Here is a 9,455-nt window from a genome sequence, read left to right as displayed (position 1 = left end):
TTGACATAGAAATGGCATATGATTTCAAAGCCTGCTGTTGTTGCATTGAAAGTGTTTTGGTATTGAAATAAATTAAGATGTTAATGTTGCCGTTGGACCCTCGGGTCAACGATGCCCTGGCAGTCGGAATGCCCAAAGGTTCGAATGAGTCGATGCCCTTTGGATGCCTGGTTGTATTATGAATACATGCCTAGAGGTTTTCCCTGGGAGCATCGGGATGCCCGGTGGTATGCTTGTTGGTACGTAATTCTGGAAGGCAGGGTAAGCATTTTATGGCGCGCCTTGGAGATTCCTCGTGATGCTAGGTGGGGTGCAAAATGCCTGAAGGTGTGACGTAACACGCTCTGGATACCCAGTGGCCCTGTGGCATAACTCCAGAGGCTTTTGTGATGCCAGGATTGGGTGCGAATGCCCAGAAGGATGCAAACATTGGTCCTCTGGGAGATGAAACCTTTTGAATATTAAAACCGATGGCTCTACTAAGTGTGTGTGTGTGTGGTCTGGTTATGGGACTAAATTGTATGGCATAAAATGGGACGTGTCATAACAGTTTTGCCTTATAATCGAGACTTGTGTGTCTGAAATGATACATTCTGGTTTTGAAACTGCATTGCCATTGCTTTGAAAATTTTTATCAATCCAATGCATACTTATTATTTGATTACCTATCTTATTTATCTTGCATGGACTTGGATTGAGATTGCTTGCATAGTATAGCTTAGTAGATCTTCAACTGCTGGGTGGTTGTACTCACCCCGTTTGGGGACTAACATTTCAGACTAGTCGAGATGTCTTTGTTACTTATACCTCTTAGCACGTTCTATGGGATTCCGGTCGACCTGCAATGTGAATGGTCGGAGCATCACCATCCCGAGGTACGAGGGCTGATGTTCGTTCGAGTGCAGGTATTTGTATTTGATATTGGTCCTCCCGCTGACCCCGTACTATAGGAATATCTACTCGTTTTGTACGCCGAGATGGACGCACGCTAGGGCCGCCACCACCGCCGCTAGTAGATGGACCGGACGGATGGGTGTGACCGTGAGAGAGGATTATCAGAGGCAAGATTTTTGGACGCCAACACTGCTTGATGAACTTATGGATATAACTGTTGGAAAAGAAGTCGGTTATCTTTTGAAAAATAGCCGGGTATGGAAACTTGGCATTTTGATGTACTGACTCTTGATGTCCATCTAGTTATGTAAATAAAAATGTTCGGCTTTAACTTATAAAATGTTTAGCTGGTGTGCATTGTTTCTGATTATAGGGAAGGGAGTTGTTGGATACACTTCCGACATACTTTTGCGCAGGGACCAATCAAGCATACAGAAGAACCCCCATATGACTTCTCGGAAGTCCTTTGATAAAGAAAAAGGGATATCCGGTAGAGGAAACAATGTGGTGACCCTAACGGATTGGGGGCCGTCAAGGGGTGCCACATAAAAAGTCTCGAATTGAAAAATCTTTCGGACCTAATTTTCTAACATACATGTTAGAAGGTAAGCCCCAAACATTCAAAGAGGCAATGTCATCTCCATATGCTCTTTTCTAGAAAGAAGCTGTTGACAATGAAATCAATTCTATCCTAAGTAACCATACTTGGGAATTGGTTGATCTTCCACCTAAAAATAAACCAATTGGATGTAAATGGATATTCAAGAAAAAACTAAAAGCTGATGGTTCCATTGATAAATACAAACCCCGGCTCGTAGCCAAAGGATTTAGACAAAAAGAGGCATAGTTTGTGAGTCTGTGAAGCACCATTGGCAAGAACTAATCATCTTAAGGAGATTCGGATATCCGTACTTCAATTTTATGTTATTTTTCCAGTAATAACTTATTTTCTTCTTCCCCAAGATTGTAAGTTTACATAAAAAGAATGATATTAAAAAGTTGTCATCGTCTTCTTTACATTTATGTTCTGATTACAACAAACGGTTTGCTTTCTCTGGATCATATTCCAACACATCCATCACTCTTGATTCCTCAAACTCGTTATGTGGATCCAATGCTTCGATGATCGGCTATCTTTATGAGGTGTTTTACCTCAATGAAGATGACAAAACCTCCAACACTCACTTTCCCCTTGTTGATCCATATTCAGCCTTTGCTAAGCCATCCTTCTCATCAATCCTTTCTATAAAGAAACTCATCCAACATACTTGAAAGGAAGTCGAAGAGTATGTCCAATCAACACAGTTGGATCAGCATCGTATTCTAGCCACCCAACAAGAACACTTTGCAGCTTGCAAATGCCTCATGACTTCATGTGCTAGTGGCTTACTCAAGGCTATACTCACATGCACTTTGGTGCTATTCGCCTAGCTTTAACTTTCCATGGTCAAAAAGCACTTCCAATAGGAGACCGAACGACGTTACTTGACCCTCGGTTTCTTGACTACCAACATGCCTGTATTGGGACAATCAAAACCACATTAAAGGCTGAAACTATGTTTGTCTACCTATTCTCTAATTTCAACATGGCTCTTTCGGATGCTCGTCTGCTTAATGCCTTGAAAGTGCAACTACAAATTACTAGAGCACCTCTGACTTCAGACTTTGTCATGGCAATGCTTCACTCGAGACTTTGGATCTAACTTTGCCTGGAGCAAATGATGCACTTTTGGTCTCGATTGACAACAATCAAACACTGTCATGTGTCCATGTACAATGGCAGATCCATCGAGCAGAGTTAGTCAAACATCTCCTAGACACCTAGGTGACTGACTATGAAAAGTCTCGCCAAAATTCCCCATCCATTCAAGTGACAAGATCCAAATTCACCGAGAAGAAGGATGGCTTAGTGGTTATCAAGTTTGACCACTTCCAAAGGAAGGCGAAGGCTTCCCCCTCCATATTTCCTACAATTTTGATGATGCAGCCGTATGTTTCGGAAGATGAAGATAAAGGAAAAAGCCTAGAGTTAGAAGCCTTTAATTCTAAAGGACATCCCTTTTCTACTTCGAAGATCCTTTGACAAGCCATATCCATGGGATCTAGACTGCCAATGCTAGTAATGTGTAGCTTCGATTGACAAAGAGGATGACAGACCTTCCAGGAGAAAGAAGAAGTATCGTTCTGAGCGTGAGATTTTCAAAAGATGGGAAAATGATAATCAGTCTATTGGAACCCATGGAGAAGATGGAGGACATTGGTGTCCTATAGACCACCAAGACACGATATATCTCCTCCTGAAATTTTTCCACCATCTTCGCCTAAATACAAACCCTCTCCTCTAAAGGCCAACCCTTCTATAACCAAGCCTGTGTCCCGATTCTATAAACCCATCCTCAAATGGGTAAAGAAAAAACCTGGTTGTGATAAGAGTACTACACAGTTCTGTAGGTAAGATGCACGGCCACCTCCTCCACCTGTTTTGCCTAGTATTTGCATGTTTCAGCCTTTAGATATCCCTGCCTTGGCCAAATTTACAAGCTCAAATGGATATGAGCAGTGCCCAAAGATTGGAAACCCAACTGGAGTTGATATAGTAGGAAACTCCAAAAAAGTCAACCCTGCAAAGTTTGTTCTAAATTGGCAGACAAAAAATGCTCTGGCCTAGAATAAGGTACTCAAAACGTTAAACGCCAAAGTGTCAAATGTTCAGTCTGAAGTCTCTGAAGTAAAGACTGAAGTAGGAGAAATAAAAACTCATATGAACCATGTCCATCAGCAAGTAGACCAGACGGTAGTAGCACAAAATAAGCTGCCACAACTCCTCCAAGATAAGCTCCAAAAGATGGAAATGGGAGCTTTGCCTTCTCGACACTATCTTGATGACCAGAGTGTAGAAATTGAAATGTTAAAACATACTAAGACTCTTCAAGAAGGACAACATCCCCTGAGAACCTCATCCTTTGATCCACCATTCATTTCCTCATGAAAAAGATCGAGGTTATCACACTCTTCTTCAACTTCGTCAGATGTTTTTTCAAGCCTCAATATCCAAAGCCCAAGCTCTCGAAAATCTGATATCTTGGTCATCCTAGACAGGATCCTTGCAGAAAAGTAAAAAGAAAACTCAGGACAACAACTTGATTCTTCCTCTATACCTTCTTTTTCTTTTATGATTTAGAAACCTATCAAATCATTCTTGAGAAATTACTACTGAAGCACCATGCCAGAAATCACAGTAGTAGCTCAAGAAGAAACAGGTAAAACCCTCCTTCTGACACAAAGGGCTCAAAATCCCTTGAGCCTTCACAAGAAAGCCCATCACACTCAGAAGCAGAAGCTATCCTCCCAATCAGTTTCATGATGAGGGAAGAAGATGAAGATCTGCAAGGAAGAAATGATCCAGAACCAGCATAGTCCAATTTCGGTGGCCCCATCACCTCTATGCTTTCAGTGGCCTTTGATGTCTTCCATATCACTAATGGCATGGATCATTGCAAGAGTTCTGTGCCTGGATAAAAGCCTTATTGTTAAATCTAGAAATCAATCACTTTGACATAATTTTTGGAATTTGTTAGCAGATTTATGGGTAGTCTACCAGATTGATAGATGAGTCTTCCACTAGTTGACCAGAATACTTTTCTGGCCTAGGATTTTAACCAATTTATACAGATCCTTTATCTATATTTCATGGGCAGCTCAGAAGACCTCCTAGAACAAAAGAGAACGTAGTTCTTTGAAAGAAAAAAAAAGAAGCTTTACTATGCTCTAGGGGGAGATATAGCTTTGAAACCCGTTTTCTTGTCTTTCTATCAAAGCAAATTGCTAATTCGGTAGACAAATTCTTCCAGAGCTAAATTAGAAGAACCCTTGAAGCCTCACTTGGGGAAATCCAACAAGGCGCTCATGCTTGCTCTTGATGAGCAACACCTACGTAAGAAGGCTTTAAAAGAATTTATAGAAAAAAACAAAGCTCTTGATAAAGCTTGCAAAAAGTTGGGCTTGAAATCATATGTGGTCATAAGAATTTGTCTTATGATTGCTCAAATAAGAAAGAGAGATGTGAAGATGTACTCTTCTAAATGCAGAAAAAGAGGCAAATGAAAATTTCTCAGGAAGAGTAAGTAAGAAAGAAGTAGCAGCAACAGGAAAAAAAAAAACAGAAGAAGACAAATCTCTTATTGTTGACGCAAAGGGCATTTCGCCAAAAATTGCCATTAGGCAAAGACAAATCTCTCTTGAAGAAGGCGACCTTGAATCTATTTTCTCTCTTGAAGATGGACCATTGATAAAACTATCTGCATCATCGAAACATTCTCGGAAATAATGATGTTGAGTCTAATGAACCCGATGATTTAGAAGAGCCAAGTGATGGTCTTTATTTCTTCTCTCACGAATCCCAGAAAATCCAAGAATCCCAAAAAGATCTCGATCAAGCCATACGTTCCAAATATGATAAACTCATTTCTGTTATAGCCCTCGTAGACACAGGTGTAGTGCTTCTATTCTTGACCCAAGAATCTTTCCTGAAGATAACTGAGAATTACACACAAGGTATTCTACAGTTGCTTCAAAAACATTCTCTGGCTAGCGCTTGCTTGTTATGATTTTAAGCAAGCATCTTTTGTTTAAGAATGGTACGTGGCAGCGTACCTTTTTCTTGTCAAGACAGTAAATTATTTATGTTGACCTCGGGTCTATAACCTTGGCTGCATCTATCAAGTGTATTCAAGTAGACTACAACAAGAAATTCTCTGCCTCCACCTGATTTTAAAATCTTGATTTTTCCGCTCGAACTGATTTTCCACAAATTTTGGAAATGACAAATATTTTAAAACAAACAAATTTTCCTCTTCAGTGGATATAACCAACAAAATTGGTGAAAAATCATCAATAAACACCACATAATACCAAAACTCTTGTGACGAAGAAACTGGGTTGGTCCCCATATATTACAATGTATCTTGTCCAAAACATGGGAACATTGAAAATCAGAAGAATGAAATGACAATATAGCACTTTTTCTAATTTGACAGAAATAACATTGTTTGTTGATAGAAATAACATTGTTTCTGATGGTATACAACCTGCATGATTACAATCCGATAGGAAGACCTCGTGTGTCATGCTTCTGTTTTCACGTTGCTCATAGCTTTGAAGCTGTGGAACAATTTTTGCATATGACGGAAGGGTGGTCGAAGCTTGGTGGTCTTGAAAGGCGCGTGGTTGTTTCCAAGGCCTTTCGAGCAACCTGAAAACTTCATTTGCATCTAAAATAGGTTGACCAACAGCACTTAAAATGATTACAGATGGTCTTGAATCCTCTAAGATAGACAGCTAAGGATTTAGTCCCTCTTTCAATAAGTTGCAATTCTGCAAGAAGATCAAATTCCAGAGCGATAGAGCTTTGAGTGTAATGCTCCGCTAGAGCCTTCCATACCCGTGAAGCTGTCTTAAGCCCTACCACAAGTCCAAGAACTTCTTCACAGAGGCTAATGATGACCTAAGATTCGGCAAGATCAGCCGTTCTCTTGATCAAGTTTTGGTGGAGCAGCAGCTCTTTGCTAGTAGGAAACCTTGAATATGTTGAGTTTCAACTAGGGACAAGACTCGAGTTTCCCAGAGAAGATAGTTGTTGTCATTAGCTTTAATATGACAAACTTTACCCGTTGAGATTTAAGGGAAAAGGATATTTGGGTGCAGCAACCATTGGTGTAGCCTGTACGGAAGAGTTCTGCGTGCTCTTATCGAGTTTTGATACTATATAGACAAATGACAGCAGAAAAGAATTTGATGACATTCATTGGTAGAGGTCCAGATAAGGAGCTAGAGTATTCTCATTTATCAAATAAGAATATAAAGTAGACATTATTTCAAATAATGACCCGCAGTGTCATCGTTTTCTCAAATAAGGACATAAAGTAGATATTGTTTTAAATAAGAGCTTGAAGTAATCATATAAATCTCAGAGAAAAGCCTAACCTTGTTGGCCAAAGGGCATTTTTGTCCTTTCCTTTTATTTTTTTGAGGTCATTAAACTCAGGCAAGGGTTGCCCTTGTTAGTGTTGGGCAAGGGCAGCCCTCACCTAAGGCTGGTGACTCGCTGGCCATTGATGAGGCATGGTGATGGCTGGGGGAGGGAAGAGGAAAAAAAAAAAAAAACAAACAAAGGAAAAAAAAATAACATAATTTTTTTGACTAAAATACTACTTCTCCGATGGTCGGAATAGTCATTGGCTAGCCAAAAGTTCTCATTTGAGATGATTTGACTACTTTAAATCCTTATTTGATATAATGTTTACTTTGGGCCTTTATTTGAAAAAAATGAGGGTGAAATTTTTCCTGATTCTTTTAATAAACAAAGTTTAAAAACAATTCAATTAACTTATATTATAAGATCAAATAAAAAATAAAAGCAACTTGGCATCAAATCTATCATGTTCGGTTATCGAAATCATTCTGATTTGGTTTAGGTTTAGCACGTGTTGAATGTGTGGATCAATATTCGTGTTATCGGGAAATGAGTTATGAAATAGATTTTTAAACACGTAGCTTGTTTGTACTCATATTGACTAATTTTGATATTTTAAGTAGCCATGTTTTGGTTAAGAATGTTATGAGGCGCCTCCATGGCGCCTCACGGTGGCTCCTCATTTTTGTTCGAAATTCAAGATCAAACCTCTGTTATTAATAACTCCAACTGACAAAATCACAAATCTTTATTTTAGGCTTGTATGCTTTCTTCCATATTCGTATCATCATCACAGTGGCTGGATAGCGTCCTAAGTGAGCCATCGTGAAAATAAAATAATAATCACAAAGAGCTCAACTCCAATGCCATCGGAGTTACGTTTCTCCTATAATGGAACTCGCACCCTCTATCATCGACGTAATTTTGGGTCCCAACTCATCTTAATCTAAACGTCAATGACGGGAAAAAAAGGAAAGTCCCATATGCTCGTAGTCTTGGGACCAAAATAAAGTAGCAAATATAAGCAGGGACTGATAAATTGTGATGTGGAATTAACGATGATAAATTGCAATTTGTCAAACCTATAATATTTTTTTCTGAACTTGACACCACGTTAATGTATGATACATTGATACCCAATGCTGAATCACAATTCCGCAAACGATTTTCGTGGACTTTGAGAGTTAATGTACCAAATTTATTGTCAGAATTAACTGTGAGGTCCAATTGATCATTTCTATCAATTGTAGATAACCGATTTATCATCATTAAAAGTGCTCATTAACTAAAAGGGAAATTTTTACCAAAAAAAAAAAACTAAAAGGGAAATGACTTACATGAGTTGTTAAGCGGTGTCAACAGTTTGGTTCAGGTTTTCATAATACCCAAACTGAAGTGAACCAAATGGGATGTGTGCATGTTTTGATAATGGAGGTCCTACAATTTGTCATGAAAGCGTAATTGAGTCTTTAAGCTTTCAAAAAGTGTAATTAAGTCTAAATTTATCATGAAAATGCAATTGAGCAAACTTTCAAAAAGTGCAATGAAATCCTTCAATTAACTCTATCCAACTTAACAAATAAAAAAATGCTAACGAGTTTTATCGTTTGATTGCAATATTTGAAAATTTTCATGACAATTGCACTTTTATGATAAATTTTATGACTTTTAATACACTTATCTCTTTATTTTTTTTCCCTCCTCCTTCTTCTTCCCTTCCCACCTTATGTCACAGCAGAACCGCTCCAAGAAAAAAAACCACATCTTTGGCGATATTTCCTCATTCCTGACATAGAGGGTTCGCTTTTGAACAAGCACCACTCCGATTCAGTTTTTCGAGCCTTCCCAAAGCGCTCAAATGCGGGCATAAAATCCGACTCTTCTACACAAACATACATTAGCCCAGCAGCAAAGCGCCAAAATCGAATCATTAACCAGCAAAGAAACGCAAACAAAAGATCGACCTCGACAACCATTCAAAAACTAATACGAGCAACAAAGGAAAATCAATGGAGCAGTCGAAGTTCCAAACTTACATGACGGGATCGCAGCTTCTCTCCACGTAGTTGGACCCCTCCAGTGAGGTCGCCTTGCCGACAGACTTCCCCTTGTTCCTGAAGTTGAACCAAATGGCGCAGAGGGCCGAACGCTGTGAACGTGAACCAGAGCTGCTGGGCGCCAAAGCAGGGAGGGGCGGTCCGGAGGAACCGGAACTTGCTGCGGAGGCCGAGGTAGACAAGGCCATTCCAGCGGGGGAGCCAGCGCCAGCTGATGAGGAGGCCGATCGAGACGGCAAGCCAAATCAGGACTGCGCATAGCAAGATGCCGACGAATGTCTCGGTCATATACGGCTTCCTCATGAAACCGACGAGATTGAAGAACGAGGTGTCCTCCATGATCCCTTGTGGATGATTAGGCAATGATGACGTTTTGAGCAATTGTTGGCGTCAATGGAGGGAGCTACATGTGGTTCCAATCGTCCGTATCCCAAGTAGAAAATAAGAGGAAATCAAAACTTGACTCGAACCGAACCAAATCGAACCATCAAACTATTCCTTTACTTTTTACCTAAATTGTATAATACCAGAAT

This window comes from Eucalyptus grandis, chromosome 2, assembly GCF_016545825.1.
Source record: "Eucalyptus grandis isolate ANBG69807.140 chromosome 2, ASM1654582v1, whole genome shotgun sequence".
NCBI classification, from domain to species: Eukaryota; Viridiplantae; Streptophyta; class Magnoliopsida; order Myrtales; family Myrtaceae; genus Eucalyptus; species Eucalyptus grandis.
Note: the sequence above shows the minus strand (reverse complement) of the source record.